Consider the following 22,329-nt stretch of genomic DNA (forward strand, 5'->3'; position numbering starts at 1 on the left):
TTAGTCAGTTTATTGTACTTAACTGAAGCAACATAATTGAAGTTTGAAATGATATTTTATAATAATAAATCAATAAAAAAATAAATGACACATTCTCCGGCAATGTACACCTAAGGATGAAATTTTGAAAAGCGTGTATGAGCTATTTGGATATTTTTCCTTGATTCTAGACTACTTGAAGCTTCAAAAATCATGGTTTTCATTAATTTATCATTTGAACATCATTATGTACAGGTTGGTTAAGTTATGCATCAATTCGTGATAAAATCACCGTTTTAAAACATTTTTCTAAAAACTCCTGGTTTTCAGCGAAATAAAATCCAAAAAATATTCTTTTGATTGCATTTTGTAGGTTTTTGAATGTACTAAACGGAAATGTCATGGATTTGCAGTTTATCTTAAGTAAAGTATTTTTTCAAACTAGTGTAAGTTTACCATTATACCGACCGATTGCGTTGCAACGTAACGAAAAAGGGACAGTTGTTTATGCCAACAGAAAACTAAACATTCAATCATTTTGATATTTCGGATGCTCTTTGTACTAGGAAAGAGCTTTCAAATGCAACCTAGAGCGACTAAATTGGTTGTCTAGATCCAAAGTTACAACAGGTTTAAGTTTGCGTTGCAATGTCACGAAATTTTAAGTCATATTGGTCACATGGCAAAAAAGGTGTATGCGTAGTTGGTTGTTGAAGATAAAAGGGTACTAAATATTATATATTTGTTATATAATATTTCCGAGCATATTTACAGAAGAATTGTACATGGGTCATTCACAAATTCCGTCATTTAAGTTTGATGCAACTCGAAAAAAAAGTATTTTATGAAACTTGTTGAACAAATCAAAATAGACCGATGTTCACAAGGGGGAAAAATTCTAAATCTTTCAAAAAAGTAATCACGTGGTTACTGGATGGCCCCTTTATGATAAACTGATTTACGTGAGGGTTCATTCTAATACAACGCAATGATTTTTTTTATCCCACACCCTTATGTAAGTCAAATTACAGTGAAATTCATTAAACAATATAAATCACGTGATTCGATTGTTTTTTTTCACAAACTTTTGTCACTCTGTTGTTGGACGAACCCTTACTTAAATAAGTTGTATGCAACGTTTTGTTGTTCACAATTAAAAATGTTATGTTGCGCAGGTAAAGAGTTTTATTATTTCCTCAAATTTAAATCAAAAAGCACAAAAGTCAACAAAATAAGTTACGTTGTTTGCAAATCACTTCTTAGGGGCCATCAACAAACGTTATGGGCCCTTTATTTATAAATTTCAGCCCTCCTATAAACTTGAAGCTCCTTACCTCCCTTCTTAAACTTCCACGTGTTTTGTTAATTGCCCAAAACCATTAAAATGTTAAGGGAGCGTTCTTGCATTACGTAACAATACGTTTATATTTTTAGGCCCCCTCCAGCCCCTGGTAATATATTACCGATACATTTTTTTTTGTATAAATCCTCGACCCCCACCTTGATATTACGCCATTACGTAATGCATGGACGTCCCATTACATAGATAGAGGAGGGGAGAGGGGGGGGGCGGTGTGTCCTTCGTGATAATGGAATAATACAAAAAAAATGAAAACGCTTTGAAAAACTTCGTAAATCGTACTGCTACTGTGAAAGCGGTATAGGGGGAGGGGGGGGGGGGGGGTCTAACATGGGCGGGCCAAGCAATTCACATGTCCTTGTACTGTCTATTAATGTCTTATGATAAAATCTTAACCTCCAGTTGTTCAAAGTAACAAAAACTATGATTTATTTTGAAACTAAAATTTCGTGACCCGAGCATGGGTAAATAACAAGGGAATTGCGTAATAATACCTTTCTCTGGTATCAATACCAAATTTTGGTATTCCTGGACCCTTTAAAATTTGTCTTGAGGATTATGCAAGAGCAAAATGTGGTATCATACTAATTTAAGGTATTGTTTTGATATTGCAAAATTGCAGAATTTGTCAATGGTCGAACACCACATTTTGGTATTCTTTTGGTATTACTGTATTTTATCAAATTCCTCTGAAACTATGGGAAAATTTTGACCAATTTTGACAAAATAATTAATTTTGCGCTAAAATTATGTCTCAAAGCAAATGCTTTAATTGAAAACCGGAAATTTCAAACTTGATTTTAAACATTTTTGATATACCCCCTAAAGAAATGACTTGAAATTGTGGAAAATTTTCTAAGTCAGGATGGCACATTTTGGTATTATTTTGGTATTAAAGTGTTTTATCAAATTTCTCTGAAACTATGGGAAAATTTTGACCAATTTTGACAAAATAATTAATTTTGCGCTAAAATGATGTCTCAAAGTGAATGCTTTCATTGAAAACCGGAAATTTCAAACTTGATTTTAAACATTTTTGATATACCACCTAAAGAAATTACTTGAAATTGTTGAAAATTTTCTAAGTCAGGATGGAACATTTTGGTATTATTTTGGTATTAAAGTGTTTTATCAAATTTCTCTGAACCTATGGGAAAATTTTGACAAAATAATTAATTTTGCACTAAAATGATGTCTCAAAGCGAATGCTTTCATTGAAAACCGGAAACTTCAAACTTGATTTTAAACATTTTTGATATACCCCCTACAGAAATGACTTGAAATTGTGGAAGTCAGGATGGCACATTTTGGTATTATTTTGGTATTGAAAGGTTTCATCAATTTTCTCTAAAACTATGGGATTTTTTTTACCAATTTGGACAAGATAATAAATTTTGCGCTAAAATGACTTGAAAAAAAAACCAAATACTTTGAAAAACGAGTCAATCGAAAGATTATTGAATTTTGGTGAATTTCAATCCAGTTTTATTTTAATAACACTTATTTTTCAATCTTGTTATTTTTCAGAATCTTCAAGAACTTCATGCACAGGCCGTTCATCAATGACAAATGCATTCGGTGTGGTGAAGAATATCACTAAGAACAACATGGAATCATCAGGTGAGTAGATTTGGCTGTTGCATATGGATCATTTCCGTTTTTTCACTAACTGCAACTGCTGCACTAAAAATGGTATGACAATACCAAATTGTGGTATTACTTGTGCAAATATCAGCGACCAAAATGTGCTCTTGGTTGCCCAGTAATGGATGGTAAAATACCATGAAATCATACCAAAATCATGTATGTAGAAGACCACAGGAATACCAAAAAATGATTTCCAAGGGCGCGGGAATACCTAAAATTAAAACCATGGCAATACCAAGTTTTGGTATACAAGCAAAGTCAAAAAATCCAGAAGACCTCAATTTGGTATTGAAATGGTTTTATTTTGAAATATTATTTTGGAATAACATGGTTTGGTATTGTTGTGCCCTTACACATACAAGATTTTGGTATGATTTCATGGTATTTTACCATCTATTACTGGGCAACCAAGGGCACATTTTGGTCGCTGTTATTTGCTCAAGTAATACCAAAATTTGGTATTCCCGTGTTATTTACCCCTGCTCGGGTCGACGTTGCAACGTTTTTGCAACCCTGTTTTCAAAAACAGAGCGTTGCAACGTCATGAAATGTAAGTGGTCTTTAAAAATCGAGGTTTAATTTTTTCGAAAAACTAATGATTGCATTCGATTTGTTGGCCAATTTTACACTAAAAATGGAAGAAGAACTCCAAATTTGCCGTTTAACAAAGCAGAGTTAGTGGCGAAACATGAATTGGGTCCGGATTGAGAAAAAGTCACGCGTTGCAACGTCACGCTACATATCCCCCTCTCAAAAATAGAATATTCGCTTAAAATAATGTTTCAATATTGTTTCTTATAGGAAATTTAATGTACTTTCCGAATCTGTAATAACATCTGTACCTTTTCAATGTATTTTTTGAGTTACAGCCGAAATATTGAAAATAGAAAAGTTAAAGCGTTGCAACGTCACGGCGGAATGTGTCAAATAAACATGCGAGGTTTTATCAGCAACTGTAAAAAAAAATTATTGTTTTGTTTGGTTAACTATTTAAGTAATAAATATGGAAAATATATTGCATCAAAATTACTTTTTTAATAATTATTATGTTAACAGTGGTTTTGATCCGTTTTCTTTGATCTTTTTCGAAAATATATGTGTTGAAAAGTCTGTTAGGTTTTTATGTTGTTTTAAGCCATATCTATTAATATTTTTTTTTTGTTTACAATGAAAAGTTAGCAAATGCCTACTTTTATTCTTTAAATCTATCACACAATGCATCAAAACATCAAATATCGGTTAATTTGATATAAAAATAACAGTTTTCCTATAGTGGATCCGAATCCACAATCGGATTATGATCCACTATAAGAAAAGAGGGTCCATAACTGGCAAAAAAAACACGTTTTTTTCAAGTAGCTATTTTTCTGCACAAAAGCAAATAATTGATGAAACAAATAGTCAGAACTTTTCAGATTTCAGATTTCATCGTTTTATACAAAGAGTTATGAAATAGTGGTAAAAATATTGAAAAATTGTGAAAAATAATCGTCAGCTCTACTGGTTAAAATCTGGGTGATGAATAGAGAGAATGCGTAACGTGATTTTCGAATGATCCCACTTTGTTTATATCTACAAAGTAGGAGGCTGTTCAAGCAAAAGTATGACTTTTTTCTTACTGGTAAATGAGCTGTTTTATAATCAGTGGTATGGGTTTAATTTTGTCTAGATTTTGACATTTTCTGCTGTGTTTTTTCAAGTTTCGAGCGGTTAGAAGAGGTTTTTCTTTTTTACGGGTGATGAAAAACTGGGGCGAGAGTTTCATTCTGCGATGTCGCAGATAAATTCCCTGGCTGATTTTGGAATCCTGCAGCTTTTCCTAGTCCAGCGAACAAACATCGCTAATTCTAGCGAAGCTGATCCAACAAACTGAGAAGATTTTCACTAAACCTGTAGGTTTTCAAACGGAATCAAACAATAAAGACTTCTGGATGGATACAACCGCATCGACTCCATAAACACCTTCTATTCTATTTATTCTATTAATTATAAAAAGACGATCTCGCCTTCATCTTTCTTAAGATTTCTTAAATTCAGCTCCATGTCCTCAAAAGCCACACATTTTTCATTTTTGCAAAAAAAAAACAATTTTTAATGATTGATTTCAATACTTTCTACTTTAGTCGAACAGTAAATTGGTTCCACTTTGACATTTCAAACTGAGGCCGTTTTGCGAACCACTATTCAGCACCCAGGTTAAAATACCCTAGACTTGACATTTAGGTCGAGACCGACATTTACTTCCCCATTCGACGGAAGGCCTAATCAAGCAAATGTCATCTCGAAAAAGCCAACGGGACCATCCGGGATCGAATCCAGGCCAACTGCATTGAGAGGTAACCACGCTTACCAGTACACCACCGACGTTTCTCAATTTTCAATTCGGTTTTATTTGTGAATAATCAAATTACAATTTGTACATATTATGAACCTAACAGAGTTTTTGTGTTCATTTCAGCTGTGTGTTACGTCTTAATTCGGTTTAGAGCAATTATTACTGTTAATTAAATGCACAAACAAGAGTAAGAAAAAGTTTTCAAAAAACTTACGCAATTGCTAATGATAGGGGATAGGAATAGAAAAAGCTTACAACTAGATCACAGCAAAATTTAATCAATTATAGATGTGCTTGATCATCAGCTCCCCAAGGGCCAGGAATTGCTCCGCTTTGTTACGGCAGGTCCGGAACCGCGTCATCATCTCCCCCGCGAGAGCAAAGAACTCCGGCAGGGTAAAGAGATCTTCCCCGGTGACTTCTTGCTGGGCCGCATTGCCGCTACCGGCAGCGACCACGCTGGCGAACGATCGACCCCATCCAGGAGGGAACGCTAGGTGTCCGCTGGAACTGTACGATGACCAGCAGCCGGCACGGTTACGCTCGTACTTCGCTGAGGAGGGTGGGACGCTGCTGCTTGCTTTTTCCTCTTTACCTGCTCCTCGATGTAGGTTTTCCGTGCGCTGCATCCACGGTAGTTGCTGGTATGGTTACCTCCACAGTTGGCGCACTTGATGCGCGCCTTGGTTTGCTCTGCCTTGTCCCCCAAGTCCGCCTTGCACGGCAGTGCGCACGCCTCCGAGAGGTGTGTTTCACCGCACTTCACGCAGCGGGGCGGGAGGTTGCAGTTCCGCGAGCCGTGGCCAAATTTCTGGCAACGGTGGCATTGCGCTGCGTCCGTCGGGTTCTTTGAGTAAAACCGCCAGTTTACCCAAAAACCGTCCAACGCCTTAGTTTTCCGCAGGTCTTGTTCGCAGGTCGAAGTTCTTGCTGTCAAATGTGTAGACTTGCACTGACGACTTACCGATTTTCAGACAATATCCGAGGCCTTCCAGCAACTCGTCAATATCGTCCGTCAACGTGTCCAAAACATAGATTGGAGGTGGTCTACGTTCCTTTGGAGAATTATTCGTTTTTGACGTCAACACTTTCTTCCGTGCACGTTCATCGTATTCGTCGTCGTCGGTAGTGCTGCTACCGTCGGTGTTGTTGTTGTTTTCTTCGTCGTCGCTCAGCATCTGGAACTCGTTCCTGATGGGAATGTTGGCGGATGTCGACGTGTTGGTCGTGGCACCGGAAGTACCGGAACGGGTTCGCACTGGTGATCTTGGGACATATCCGGGATGTAGCAACTTTTTGTCGATGCCTTCTGCGCTCACGCTCCCCTGCGCGATGGCGGTCGACACGGCGTTGGCTTGTTTACCTTTTTGCACACGGCCGGTAGACGAACTTCGCGGGTTTTTCGAGGCCGCACTCGAACTGCCACGGCCACGGCCGGCCTTCGGCATGCTGCAGGAGCAAACTCGCGGGTAATCACGGTAGACTACGGCGGAAAATTTCGAAAAAACTATAGAGCACTGAGCACTTGACTGCTGCTTGCTCTCGTGCGTACACGGAGGTGTTGACCGACGTTTCTTCAAAATCAAAATCAAATTATTCGCTCTACAGCATTACCTAAGCGTTCTCGATTGCGAGATTCCTACTCGAAACTAGGTGTTCGAAGGTTTGATTGTTGAGGCAATTGCAAACCTCTTTTTACACCTTAGCTTCCATCCGCCTCAGGATTTTAATTGACGTCCCTTGGATTGTTAGTCCAACTGCCTACCAGCGACCCCACCGAGACAGGACCCAGGGAGACGACTCCTACACCTGGATTGAACTAACGACCTAACCTCTAGGTTAGACCGGGGCCATTATTTACTTCCCCGTCCGACGGAAGGCGCGATCAGACAAATCTCGTCTCGAAAAATGTCACCGGGACGTTCTGGGATCGAACCCAGACCGACTGGGTGAGAGGTAACCACGCTTACCCCTACACCACGGGTCCCGGCAATTAGTTTCTTCAAAAGTGCTGAGATTGCTAGGACTAAATTTAAGTTCATTTAAGGCCAGTTACTAAACGTCCAAATCTTGGTAATAAATGCTATGAAATCATTCTAAGAAACCAAGCGCCTCCATGGATTTATTCTTACAAAGTTTGAATAGATGGAGGCGCTTGATTTCTCAAAAAAAAATTCCATAGCGTTTATTACCAATATTTGAGCTGTTTCTAGTCGGATTACTTTTACGAAGAGTGGCTCCCATTATTTCTTAAAATGAATACTGAAGCGCAGCTGCTGCAAAAATATTCACAACCATTTTAGTTTGCGGCTCATCAATAAATCAAGATTTTTTTTATTCTACCGATGCTTCCAACACACTTGCAGCATGCAGATGATTTGTTTTATTTATTGAACTCTGCTCGAACCGTGGCCCGCACAGAATAGTCCGTTATCATTTATGCATTGCACCTTATCGAAATATGATGTAAATATGCTTTTCACTCAACATTAGCTGGCTATCACCTGCTGCGATAGTGCACATAAAGTGAAGCATGGCACTATATTGTGACGCCGGTGGAATCTGACTGGTCATAACGCTTCATTAGGCAATTTCGCTGCAGCTGCGACGCTGATTCCGCCCAATTGATTGATGGTTCGTGGTAATGTTGCTCCCCTCGTGTAGCACTTATTTTCAATGACCGTACAACTTTAATATTTTTTTGCCCCGCATCGCAGACGGTTAAAAGTTTATTCAATGCTGAAAGAGGGTTTCTCGTATATCACCCGTCAGTCTATTCGAAGAGTAGTGCAGTTGCTAGTGCATCACACAGGAAAACCCCAAGTCAAACAAGGAAGTCCGGGGAAGCAGTTGCCTTTCAATGGACACCGGACACTCGGCAAACAACGTTGGTTGCTTTCCAAAGAAAAAGAGTCAGATTTGTGTTCTTTGTACCTTCAAAGTGTCCCTAGATCGACTGGACTGCCGACGGCGGTGGTTTGGTCCGGTGTGAGCTCTTGCCATTTTAATAGGTTTCCAGATTAGCCATCTCAGCTGTAAACAGAGAGGGGTTAATTTGGCTTTTAAAAATCATGAGAGCGCCTATGAATGATAGTTTTATGATTGTACATTTTTTTCCTTCAAATGACATGCTCTACTTTGTTTACAGTTGAGTAACGGACAATTGCAGAGGTTGTATGAATTTTGAGTACGTCATCAAATTGCGCGTCTAAGTCCCTGGACGCCAAATTCCCAAATCAGCCGGTCCTCACCAGCAGGATCGGCAGATTTGAAGAAGCTAAAGAATGCCGAAGCGCTACCTGCAAAGCCAGGCAGTTTGAGCAAGAACGCTCAAAAATTGTCTGAAAACCAGTTCGCTACCCTCCCTGTGGACGTGAGCGAGAAGGAAGAATTTGAACGACGGGAAAAGTTGCCACCCATTTTTGTGAAAACATCGTCATCGGACTCGGTGCGAAAGTGGCTGACCGGGTTTATCAAATCTGGTGCTTTACGAGCTTCCATTCACTTGTGTGCTGATGGACTCAAAATTCTGCTACCTACCAGAAAGGATTACAACTACGTTCGGGATTTCCTGAACAACACAAAGATCGAATACTACAGCCATGACGATCCAGGTAAACGCCCCATGAAATAGGTCCTCCGAGGCCTGTACGACATGGATGTGAGTGTGCTGAAAGAAGAGCTCAAATCTCTGAAGTTGAACGTGATCGAAGTCTTCAAGATGACGAGACACAACAAGGACATCAAGTATCGTGATCAACTGTACCTGGTTCATCTCGAGAGAGGATCGACAACGCCGTCTGAGCTGATAGCAGTTCGGGCAATTTTCAACATCATCGTGACTTGGGAACGTTATCGTCCAGTGCACCGTGACGTGACACAATGTTCGAACTGTTTGCAGTTTGGGCATGGTGGAAGGAACTGTTTCATCAAGAGTCGTTGTGCAACCTGCGGAGGTGAGCACAAAACTCAAGCTTGCAGCCAAATGCTTCAATTGCGCTTGCGATCATTCGACCAAGAATCGAAGCTGCCCAAAACGAGAGTTTGTAAAAATTCAGCAGCAAGCGACGACGAGGCACCAACCAAATAGTCGTAAAACACCACCAGCATTCACGGACGTGGATTTTCCTGCTTTGGCGTCATCTGGAGCAGGATCTGTTCGAGTGGTTCCAAATCTGCAGCCATTGCCGTTGAATCAGCGGCAAAGAGTTGCAGAGAATACAACACCTCCTGGCTTCAGTCAGCAACCAAGAGAAAACCAACCAGCATCAACGGATGAAGGCAGTAGTGACCTGTTTTCACCACAAGAACTTCTGAACATTTTCATCGAGATGACAACAACTCTGCGTGGATGCAAAACTCGCCAGGAACAAGTAAGAACTCTTGGAGCATTCATCTTAAAATACAGTTCGTAGTTTACTCGTTCTAGTGATTTTGAATATGTCAATGAATTTATTTTTTTAGTTTTAGGTTAGGATTAGTTGTTAAAGTGATTTTTTTTTCTTTTTTAACCAAATGTATTCAATTCAATACAATAATGTAAAACAATTTGAAGCAAATAAATAAATGTGATCAGTTAATAAAAAAACGAAAAATACAACAAAGATGAAGAGCATTAGGCCATACCACTTATCATGTAAAAGAAATGTAATTATTATAAGAATGTTCAATAAAGACATATTTAATTTAAAAAAAAAATCTCCTTTATACGATGTAATAGGCACCTTCCACCCTTCGGTGGGCAATTTTGACATGGTTATAATAAGCCCTCCGGGTGTCAATGCGATATGTAGGCGTAGCAAAATGTGCGGTCTCGTGCATGTTTAGGGTGACTTGGGGCGTAGAGCTGTGGTACGCAGGTGGCGCCACGCTACAGCCATAAATTGCAACTCACTTGTGCAACCGGGGTTTGGTATTCTCCTTTCACGTGTGTACTACTTAGGGCGTCCAATTTTCCGGGGTAACTTAAATCTCGGAAAATTGTAATGTTTAAAAAAATATCCCAGGAAATCAAGTAATCTCATATATCACAATTTCTTCAAATATCTGGAGCGAGCTTTTAAAATATTTTTGCACACTTTTTTTCTGTGGATAATTATTTTTATTTTGTTTTTTGTTTAAAACATTTGAATTATATTCACAGCAAAAAAATCCGTGTAAAATCGCATGTAAAAGCATGCACATCACCTTTGTGAGAAAAAGCATGTCATATTGCATGATAAAATGTGTACACAAAAATCATGTACGAAAAAAAAACGATTTCGCACACTCCAAAATCAACATCAATCTGGTGAGAGTCATCTTCAGATTACCAAGTCCGCGCCCCAAGCCCTCTCGGCTATCTCGCCGCTGTGAAATTGTCTGGATCAACACTGATGTAACTAATTGTTCCCCATTGGGACGTGGCGTTACATCGTGCTGCCATCTGTTTTTTGTAAGTGCAAGAGTGGAAAAGTCATCCTCTAAACATCCTCTAAAAATAGACGGCGTCCTATCTCGCCCAGCAAAATGAAGTCGATAAAGTAATCGGTTTCGTAGGAGAAAAAGTGGAAAACGTGGTCTAAAAGTAGCGACGCCGTTCCCCTAAACACCGTATTACAATAGGGGGATTTAATTTCTCATTTATTTATTTGATCGACTCCAGTATATAAATAAGATAATTGATGTGAAAATTATCTAAGACACAGATTTGACATTTAATTCAAAATTATTTACAAATAATTGACTAAACAAGATGAGGTGCCCAGGAATTAATGACGGAACGTATTACCAAGAAAACATTTGTGTGTTCCTTAAAAGAAACTTTTCAGCTTAAATAGTTCACTTTCACGTGTTACTCTATTATCAACTTTATTTTTTATCAATCACAGACTAAAAAAAAAAAAAAAAAAAAAAAAAAAAAAAAAAAAAAAAAAAAAAAAAAAAAAAAAAAAAAAAAAAAAAAGGAATATTACCACTTGAATGTTATAATTTTACCTCGATTTAGACTGAAAAAGTGGCATTACAAAAGAAAAATGGTAAAATTACAGATTTTCAGAAGTAAAATTACGCATTTTCTGACATAAAAGATGTACCCCTTCCCAGATGTAATATTACTGTTTTTTTACTGTGTACACACAGCTAAAAAAGTAGTAATCCAGCTGCGTGTAAAAGGCCTGGGTGTAAAATAAATATTGCATTATTTTATGCAATTTTATGTGATTTTAAACCCTGAAATATGTAGCCCATCAGTATGGGAAACCTACTTGACCGAAATGTCAAGCTCATATGTGCGTTTATCCTTACAGCTGTTCAACGGTCTGATGGCCGAGTGGGCTAAGGCGCCAGTCCTTACTGTTGGTGTTGGGAATCCCGTAGGTTGCAACTTTTTTTTTGTGTTTGCAAAAAATTTACATGCAGTGTGTAAAATTAAGTGTTTATTTTGACGAAGGTGATGTGCATGCTTTTGCATGCGATTTTACCATCGGATTTTTTGCTGTGCAGATCTTAATTAAACACCTTAATTCTGACTCAAAAACAAGCTTCAAAACAAAAAATATGAAAAATATCTTCATCCAATATTACTAAGATTAGCCAATTCAAGCCTCCGTTAAAAAAAACAACCTCGAAGCTCTGCTGAAAAATAAAGTTATTATCGTTTACCCGAAACTAACGAAACGAAACTATTGGCACTACGCCCCCCCGGGGCATGGCCTTCCTCTAACGTGGGATTTCTGCTCCAGCGCCTCTGACGAGACAGGAGAAACCGGGACCGACGTTTTACTTCACCATCCGATAGAAGCTCAGTGGATAAGGCGGGAATCGAACCCGCGTCTCATAGCATCATCGGGATCGGCAGCCGAAGCCGCTACCCCTGCGCCACGAGACCCACTTATCGTTTACCCGTTACAGGTAAAAACACACCGCTCATTTTGCTCAATGAGCTAAAATGAGCGCGAGCGCGAGCACGAGCAAAATGCTCGCTTATGAGCGGATGAGCGCCCAAAAATGCAACACTGGGTTTATATAACATTGAAGTTTGGAACAGCTCGGTACAGACCACCAAAGTTTGCCATTTTTTTCGAATAATCGGTCCCAGCAAAATCATCGACATACGACGCTTATCTTTTTTAAAGGGCTTTAGTGGCCAAAGTGCCTCCAACATTGAGATTTTTCGTAAATCTTTTATTTCGGGTTAAATCCCATTTAAAATTCAAATGCAAAGCGCCAGCTCGTCAGCTGTGTGCTATCTTGTGACATAGACCATTTAGGTCGAAAAAGAGTTAATGATAACGTTTTACTATACTTAACAAACACTACAAGATGCTTTCACCCGATTTTGGAAACTCGCTTCCGTTTCCCGGATATCGCAATACACACTTGTGACATAGACCAATTTATCATCAAAATGATCGTGCACATTTGTGACACGTCATACGTGGTGTTGGAAAATGTGGAAAATTTTTCTTGTTTTTCACTAATTTATGTTGATGCACATTTTCTGAATGCAATGCAATCTTTTGTTTTTGAAAATATACTGATTAAGTCGGTTAAACTATTGATTTAAGTCTATTTTAGTTTGTATGGAAATTCGGTGCACACTTGTGACACGTAGTAAAATTTTACTTTAGAAACACACTTGTGACACGTGCCTTTCAGATTTTTGATTACATAATTTACTGTATCTTTTAACTGGTGTAACCAAATTAGTTGAAACTTGGAGCGTTTGTTAAGCGATAGTATACAAACCGATCGCTTCCAAATGTTTGGCTCTACCATTCATAGTTTTGAAAATATTTATCATCAAACTTTAAAAATCGATTTTCTCGAAAAGTACTAAATGGTCGTTGTCACAAGACAGCACAAAGCTGACGAGCTTCTGTTATGTCCATTCAAGCTCATATTTGGGATTAGGGCTCAGTATGCCCACCGGAACAAACCCCTGAATGTCCGCCAATAAGTAATTTTTGTTACGCTCTAAAGATTATAATACTAATGAACTTTCAATGAAGTGTTCTCTTGTAACTGAGGCACCCATACGAATTAATTAACAACAATTAATGCAAAGTGGTGAAACGATGCCTAAAGGCAATTAGGTTCAATAAGTGCGAAAGTAAGATCAGATTTGAGGATAACGACAAGTTATCCTGTATAACTCAACTAGGCCTTTAGATGGGCTTCAAACTAAAAATTCATCAAACATCAATGCACCACGAGAATATATTTAAATTATGAATTCAATTTCTTGAAATCTGCCCCCCATCCTCAGAAATTTGTTCTTGATTTGGTCATGGGGTGTCCTTAAATGATGTAATTTTCAAAACGTCTATACTATTGCCCCACCTTCCTTTATGAGCTGGTCACGCTAGTGATCCATTGTTTTATACATACATTTTTTTCAAAATCAATCTTAATAAAAAAACCGACTGCAATAACAGATTTACATGACAATTAACTACCAAAAGCTGAAGAAAAAAAAACCTTCGTTAATTTTTTTCAAAATAACTTATCAGCTTGATTTAAATATCAGGAGAGACATTCAAATTTCCTAAATTAAAAGCCACTTTTTTTTAGAAAATCTACAGTATCGTCAGTATCGAACTACTTCATCATTTTAAAAAGAATAAGCTTTCGATGGCTTGCCATCGAAAACAAACAACTTCAACATCTGCATCCAATCACGTGGTGCACACATGATTGATTTAATATAAAATAATAAAAGGATTTCCTCGTTTTCTCGCCCCTTCCATCGAATCTGGCACCATTTGCTTATGCAAATCCTCACACTTAGCTGATAAGCTGTCTGTTCATGTTGTTGTTGTTGTTGTCTGCCAGGTCTTTTGCATCCTGCAGCAGCTCCGGAGCGAGAAGAGTGGAAAGGGGGTGGTGATCTCTGTCTCTCCTTTCGACGTTAAATCCGACCATTGCTGCTATAATCACGTCAATCAAACAAAACAGAATGTTCATTAACCCTTCACGCTCTGGCAGCTTCCGGGAGGAGGTCGAGTGGGGGTGCAGAAACAGTGACAAACAATAAACAACTAGCTGGCTGTGTTGTTCACAGTTGGATGGAGAGATTGTTTGCCATTTTTAACCTGTGGGTGAAGTTCAAAATCAATGTAACAGCATCATCATTTTAATACGTGAAATTGGTTTATTTTGTAATTGCTTGAATTATTAAAAACATATTAACAAAAAAAAAACATGCTTAAGCTATGAAAAAAATCTAAGCTTAGGGTCACGTACTTCGTGACTGACCTTAAATGAGAACCCCTGATTCGACACTCGCCTCTGGTCTGGAAACTTTGAATGCCACTCAAATCCAGAGATGTGTATTATTTATTTGGAAATGTCTAGAACTATCGAAAAGGACAACTCCTGCTAAACCGGAATTCGACCTCAGCCTCAAAACTGTCCAACTGGCACGTATTTCAACCTTGCTACCTTGAAGGAGACGACAGATAGGACTAGACGGTTTCCTTCTTTAGATGCTGTTACTTGCTTCTCAACTATCTATGTAAATCTAGCAATATAGAATTTGTCCTCAACCAACAGTATTATTCTGGCTCATAAAGTTTATGAGGAAAATTTATCAAAACAAGAACAAAAACAAAAGTGATCGGATTGATCCCAACATTGGACTGGGGTCTCCCTAGCCGATATAAATAGAGACATGGTTTTATCTCGTATCCCCGAATCCCACTTTCCCAAATCTCATATCCCCGAAAATCATTTCCCGGAAAGTGCCACTTCCCCGAAAATCATTTTCCCGAAAATTCCATATCCCCGAATGTCATTTACCTGAACGGCCATTCTACTGAACTGTCGTTTTTTTCCGAATTTACATATTTCCGAATGGTTACCCGCAAATTCGATTTGTCAATACACTAGATTTTTTAAGGAATATTTTTTACAAAAGTATAACCTTAATATTAAATTCTCTTACGTGTGTTTTCAAGTATAAAAAAATAACCGTAAAAGGCCATTCATAAACCACGCGGACTCTTAAAGAGAGCGGGGTATTGAGATCATCCATAATTAGAGACCATTCATAAACCACGCGGAACCTGGGGGGGGGGGGGCGTATGGCGATTGTCCCTTACAAAAGTGTTTTTTTGTATGGACAACTGGAATCCCTTTGGCCAATTGTTGCAATTACGAAATGTGAAAAATTGGCAAGTGTATTAAGCGGGACGCTGCCATTTTGATTTGTTCATTATAAATATGTACTCTGCTCAAGATGTACTCATTCTCTACATCATTTGTCATAGTCGGAGTTTTTGTTGGATTCGCTGGAGTCAGTTCTTTTTGAAAGGCAGTTGGAGTAACTAAATCTCAAAATCCGGAGTTCGAATTCTTTAACTCCGCAAACTTGGAAAATATTCAAAATTTAAGTGAAGGTGATATAAAATGCTCGAAAAAAACTCGGAATTTTTTTAACGTTTAATTGTGCATGTTTGGCTGCTATCAATACAAAAATTGTACGTAAATATTCAAACAGCTGTATCTTTTGAGTGAATTTTCTGATCAATTTGGTGTCTTCGGCAAAGTTGTAGGTATTGTTGAGGACTATTTAGAAAAAAATAAGTACACGGAAAAATAATTGCAGATTTTTTAATCACCTTTTTTTTCACAAAAACTCAATTTCCCAAAATATTTATTTTTTTTAATGATTTTCGAGATTTTTTATTATGTAGGGGGAGAGGGGGTAATATGCACCCCCGGGGCAAAACGCACCCCTAGCTTTTCTCGACATTAGGAATAATTTTCCGGGGAAAAAATCATAGAAATTGGAAGCTTAACATTGTAAAACTATGCTGGAAAAGTTTGAGCATGGTAGGATAAAAACAGCCAAAGTTATTAGCAAAATTTTAAAATGTTGTGTTTTGATCTAATTTTTATTGAACTTCCAATATGATTTTTGGACAATATAAAAAGCATTTATTGATATTGTAAGTGTTTTTTATATAGTTTTTACCACAATCTTCATTATTCTATAGATAGATGGGTCCAAAAACATTAAAAAATGTATTTATAATTAAATTTTATGTAATAAGCGTTTTCGGGGCAAAATGCACCGCTGTGATGCTCCTTTGTAAAAACAGCGGTGTCATCTAGTGGTGACTAGTGAAAACTGCCTTTACCCGGTGCATTTTGCCCCGTTGTTGTAGTGCATTTTGCGTTAATGTTGTGGTGCATATTGCCCCGCATTATTGTTTGGAATGAATCAAAAATATTTTTAGAAACATGCATTTTAAAACAATTTTGAGGGGTTTTCAAGAGTTTTTACACATGGGTGACGAAGAATAATAGTTGTTTTAGGACATCTAACAAAATTCTTCCACAGAATTGATGTTTTGGTTGAGAAATCACAGTTTTCCTTTAGGGGGTGCATATTACCCCCTCTCCCCCTAAGTTTGATTTTAGCTAGGAAAGTTTGATTAAAGCGAAATATTTGCAGTTTTTCGATGTTCAAAAATAGTGACCATGAGTGACCATTTCTAAATTTTTTTGAAGTTCAAAAAATTTTCTTTAGAATTGTCTCAGACACATTGAAGATTGGACCTCTGGTTGCTGAGATACAGCGGCTTAAAGCAAAAAAAAAAAGCAAAGCAATCCACTTTAACGACCCCCGGGTCTTTTGTGGGCTCTGTTGCAAGTTTCTGCTCATTTCTAGGCATCCGAAGGTTATGTGTGGTGAGTCACCCAAAACCTCTTTTACGCAAATGGACCGACGTTTTACTTCCCCATCCGATAGAAGGCCAGGAGGATAAGGCGGGAATCGAACCCGCGCCCCATAGCATCTTAGGGATCGGCAGCCGAAGCGGCTTAAAGCAGGGGTGCTCAAAATTTTTGGATGCCGGGCCAAATTTGAAACTCAAATCAGCTTGCGGGCCAAATGTACAATATAGTTAACTTAAAAAATAAACTTCGTTATTTTAATTTGAATGACTCAAAATTACATAAATAAGTAGAAGTTTATTAAAACTTCTTTTATATTTTGAAAATTTTTGCTATTTGAAAATAATACAAAACAAAAAATTACAGTTTTGATCAGTTCTATTGTTTTAATGATGAAAATGTGTTTATCTTTAAATTAAGTGTAACAAATGAAAAATCGTTGCAAAATTACTGTCCAACTATTAGTTCTCTTCAAAGATTTATAAAAGTGTTTGTGAGCGCAAAATAAAAGCAAAAAAATATGTAAAAATTTAAATTATATGCCAGAATTTCAACAATTAACATTCAATATTAACACAAAAAATGGGCGGTGCATTGACGACCATTTTGGAAGACAGCAGACTCATTCCTTCGATTTCAATAATAAATTGTCTGCCTTAATCACATCGTTGGATGGATGGATGGATACTCGTCCGTTTCATGTTCATGTGCGTTCACTGATGGTCGCTTCAAAAATGCGGCGAAGCAATTGGTACTGCTTTCGTTTGCCTCTAATGTGCTCAATCACGCTTCAGTTAGAATTGCTCATATTTAGAAGGAAAAAGTATATAAATAAAACATCATATCGCGGCAACTTGTAAAGAGTGGAAAATGACAAAAAAAACGATGAAATATACTTTTGATGCATTGAAAAGAACTGACACTTTGGAAGAGTTTTCAATACATTCCGTACAAATAGTGAACGCTTGCCGTGTTGACGAAAAACAGTGCAGTCGGATGAAAAGTTTTCGAGCTTTCCTTTGTTTGCTATGCTGCACTGCAAAGCAATTCCTTCTGCGTTGAACTGCAGTGAAAGCTAACAAAACCAAATGATAACAACTGTGAGTAGTTTTAACTAACGATGTCCTTAAAATGGAGTGGCATGTATTGGAACTGAAACGCATATTTCCATCCACACGATCCTATAGATTTAATTAAATTCGAAAGAAAGTTTTACCAGCAGAACAAGTTATGAATGCACTTTTTGATTTAAGGAGATGGGAAAGAGAGGCAATAGCTAGCCATCCAGTTGCAATTAATTTAGTTTTAATTACTCTTCTGGAATGACACCTTGAGTTGTTATATCAGTTACCAGCTCGGCATATTCACGTTTCTGTAACTCCAAGTAATAGTTCTAGCCATAGTATACTCGAAGGCTGAAGATTCAATTCAATTCAATTAGTGTTTATTAGTAAATAATCAACTCACAATTTCGTAATTCATGTAATCTAATAGAGTTTTGGAGTTCCTTTCAAGTATAATTTGTACTATAGGTAGTTTATTTTGATCTAATTGGATATTCTAAAAATGGTTTTGCCAAGACAAGGAAAAAATATCAAAAAAAAAACCTTCGAAAGAAGACTGAAGATAAAACCTACAACATGAAGTCAATAGATTCACAATTTATTGATAAGAAAAACTACTGAAATTGAACTCTGAGTTTTGATTTGATTATGAATTGTCGAACTGCACAAAATCGATAACTTTTAATTGGCACTCGGTCAAAATTGGATCGCACCTGGCTTGAATGATTACAATTTCCCAGTGACCATCTAATCGTATATAGCGTTAGCCAGGATAAAACTGAGCGCGCATATTTTCGAAAAATTTGCATATAAATACATTTTTCAGCGTCCCAGCAGGATACGCGGTAGGTACTGTATGTTAAGCTTTTTCCTGTGTTAAATATGGAGCTGATCAAACACATTTTGTAATTAAAAAAAAAATGAAATCAAGCCTTCGATCACTAGAGCCGAGAAAGAAGCTAACAATAGAGATTACTGATTTTATTTTCTGGAGATGAAAAATAACAGCATCGAGAAAATAATGTTTCCTGTAACTTTTTCTCCAGAAAAGTCCTAATTATTATTTACAACTTTGCCGAATGCACCAATTGTATGAAGACTTTTTTGGCACAATAACAAAAAAAGAAGTATGGCTTTTTTGACTAAAAGTTTTATCCAAATCAAAAATTAAAAAAAAAAAACAAAAAATGTTGTGAAAGATGTGCAATTCAATGAGTTCATAGAAACAAAAATCAAAAAAATATGATGAAGGTATATTCAATGTTTGTGTTGTCTATTTAAATTATAACAAGAGATATTTTGTAAACTTTTCTTAAATCAATATAAAACAGCCATGTTTAATAGGAAAAGAATCATAAAAAAACGGAATTTGTTGTGCTCTAAACATCTTGAAATAGCTAAGAACTTTTTTTTAGAAATACCCTATAAAATATTTTTTTTTTTCAAAATATAAAACAATAAACATCAAAATTGAGGTTTGTCCAAATGTCAAAAATTGAATTTTGATTTCTAAATATGTTATTCGAAGATATCAGGATTATTTAAAACATTTTCATTTGATTTGATTTGACGTGATAACCAACAGCGCTTCAAGGATGACCTATGTAGCGGTTGCCTAGAATTACAGTGGCTCAGATTTAGGGAGCATCTTCATTATTTTTAAACATTAGCATTAGCATTAGCATTAGCATTTGGAGGACGCCCCACCACCGGAAGGCTCCACAACGCTTATCCCACTGTTTGGTCTGGTTGTGTTAGACCCTCATCCGGAACAATAATCCAACACGGGAGATACCATGTCTTCATCTTTTGATGAGTGTGTAATACAGCCCAGGGCATAAGGGGGTCCACGCCGGGTCCAAGCTATCCTCGGGGAAATGAAGGAATGTTAGTAAACACCTATCTAAAGTGCGCAGGGACCCCTACGTCACCTTAGTGGTATAGATGTTTGTAGGGAGGTTTTGGACTCAATGTTAGTAGGAGAGGTAGAACCCTAGGATATACCCCGAAAGGTATTGCGGGCGAATCAAGTAGAGTTATTTTTTTATTATTAAACTTATACTTGTGATTGTATAGTGTTAAAGATGCATGATTTATATTTTTTATATTTTAAACCACGGCAGAAACAACGCGACGAAGCCGTGCACGATTAAATTTAGTGTCATATTACTAAACCAACCATTTCCTCAGGTAAAAGCAATGCTGATTAATCACAATTTTAACATGTCTGTTGTTAAACTCATTATAACAACTGTAAGAGTAGAGAGAAGTTTATATTTTCCTTTAAATTATTATATGTTTAAGCGAAATTCGAGGTTGTAAATGATTTAACGCATAATTGATATTTTGATTTTAAACTCTTACAGCGATAAGGAGTAAACATTCATTATTTACTCATTTGTTTTATTTTGAATGTAGGATTTAGATGTTTAATTAAAACGACCGATTCAAAAAGCATACTTAGTTAACATTTATTTTTAGTGTAATGGGATTAATCAGCATATTTAAATTATTTTCTTCAAATAAATACAATAATAAAATTATTATTAGCTGAAAAATATACATACACAACACAATCACTCACTCACTCACACACATTGATGCTTCCTCGATTTGAAGATCAGCAACTTTCAGTTTTTATGCTAATGCTACAACGGGTTTGAAAATTGCGAACAGCCTTAAAAAACAGGAACCATTTAGCTGCCTCATGACTAAACAATCCATAAATACTTGTTGAAAAATACTTCGTACGCAACATCTGAATAGTGACACATTTTCATTTAAACTTACACAGTTTTTAGAAAAGTTATAAAACTATTGGCATTCACTCTGGTAACTATCAGCACGGATAAAAACTGAATTATTAAATAATTAAAAATTGAACCAAAGCTAAAAAAACTAAAAGATAAGCAAATTCGCGACCTGTAAAAATTGGGTGCCCTATGCAAAATTTTTAACGCTCATTTAAAATGAAGCCAAACTTTTCACAGCAACAAAACCCTGTTTGTTATCCAACAAAATTTAAGTTAAAATTTGGTCAAAAGCTCTTTTGTAAAACACATACTATCACATTCACTCAATCGCATCCATACTACATAAATTTACCAACACAAACACTGATCCAGAACGGGCTCACCGAATTCGTTATGTGCAAACCAAATCCATCGTTGCCACCCCGCATGCGCCACCGTTTTAGCAGTGCAGCTTATGGAAGGGAAGTGACGTCATCGGCAGATCAGCGACGCAACATCTTGCACACTAATCATCTCGCATACTCGAAGCCAGCATCAAAACAACCCTAATCAAACATCTTTTTCAGACGTTTCAAATGCCATTCTACAAGCACCAGCACCTCGTGTTTTGAAAACTTTGCGGCTGTCAGCGCCACTCAGCCACCAACACAAACACACTTATTTAAAAACTCTCTCTCTCTCTCTCTCTCTCCGTCTAACCACACGCACATAATTCTCAAATTTTTGGGAGCAGCTCTTTTTTCCCTTCAATTTCTGCAGGGAAAGGCATGCTCTCTGGCTCATTTTGATGACACTGTTTCACACTCTCCCTCTCCAACACTCTCCCGCTCTTCCTAGCACTTCATCAAAAAAAATTTCTTGGCATGGCCGCCATATTGTATTTTGCCAAAATTTTCACAAAAATCACACTATTGCATTAATTTTTCAACAATTTGGCTCTTCCTTTAGAACAGCTGCCACAATAACATTCACAAAGCATTTTTCTGCACTCTGCATTAGGCAATCGGCCCAGATTCCAGTTGTGGCCAAATAATTGCCGAGTCAAACTTGGTCGGTAGATTATAAACTGAAGACACTTATTTCGCGAAAACAACGTAATTCCCGGAGAATCCGAACACTTTTGCACAAATTTCCACTCTGAATACCGAATAAATCGTATTAAAAGTATTCAAATTAACTAAAAATCGCGACGACACCGGGACCACTATGCTAGAGCGTGCACTCTCGCCGGCGGCTCAACTCGCTCTCATCTTCATTATTTTTAAACATTTTTACAAATTGAGGATGAAACGTGTTTCTTGAAATACACTTTTTCATAAAATAAATAAATCTTTAAAAATTCATGACTCGGTGGCAGATTTTTGCTTCATATAGCAATTCCCCACGAAAACTGCACGGTCGAAAGTAAAAGTACTCGTATCAATCATTAAATTGGATTCAGTTTTTGCTGGCCAAAATATGTTTTGGTGACCTACTTCGTATTATTGTGGACCATATAATGAAAATTTAAACGTTCAAAAACTCCTAACT

General features: G+C 37.2%; 1 protein-coding gene across 4 annotated transcripts in view; it reads left to right on the top strand.

Moving 5' to 3' along the window:
* The window catches only part of LOC120418663 (uncharacterized), an 87,873-nt gene that overhangs the window by 18,763 nt on the left and 46,781 nt on the right, over positions 1–22,329 (top strand). The gene's annotated exons all lie outside the window — the stretch shown is intronic.

The sequence above is a fragment of the Culex pipiens genome, chromosome 3 (genome assembly GCF_016801865.2).
Source record: "Culex pipiens pallens isolate TS chromosome 3, TS_CPP_V2, whole genome shotgun sequence".
Taxonomy (NCBI): domain Eukaryota; kingdom Metazoa; phylum Arthropoda; class Insecta; order Diptera; family Culicidae; genus Culex; species Culex pipiens.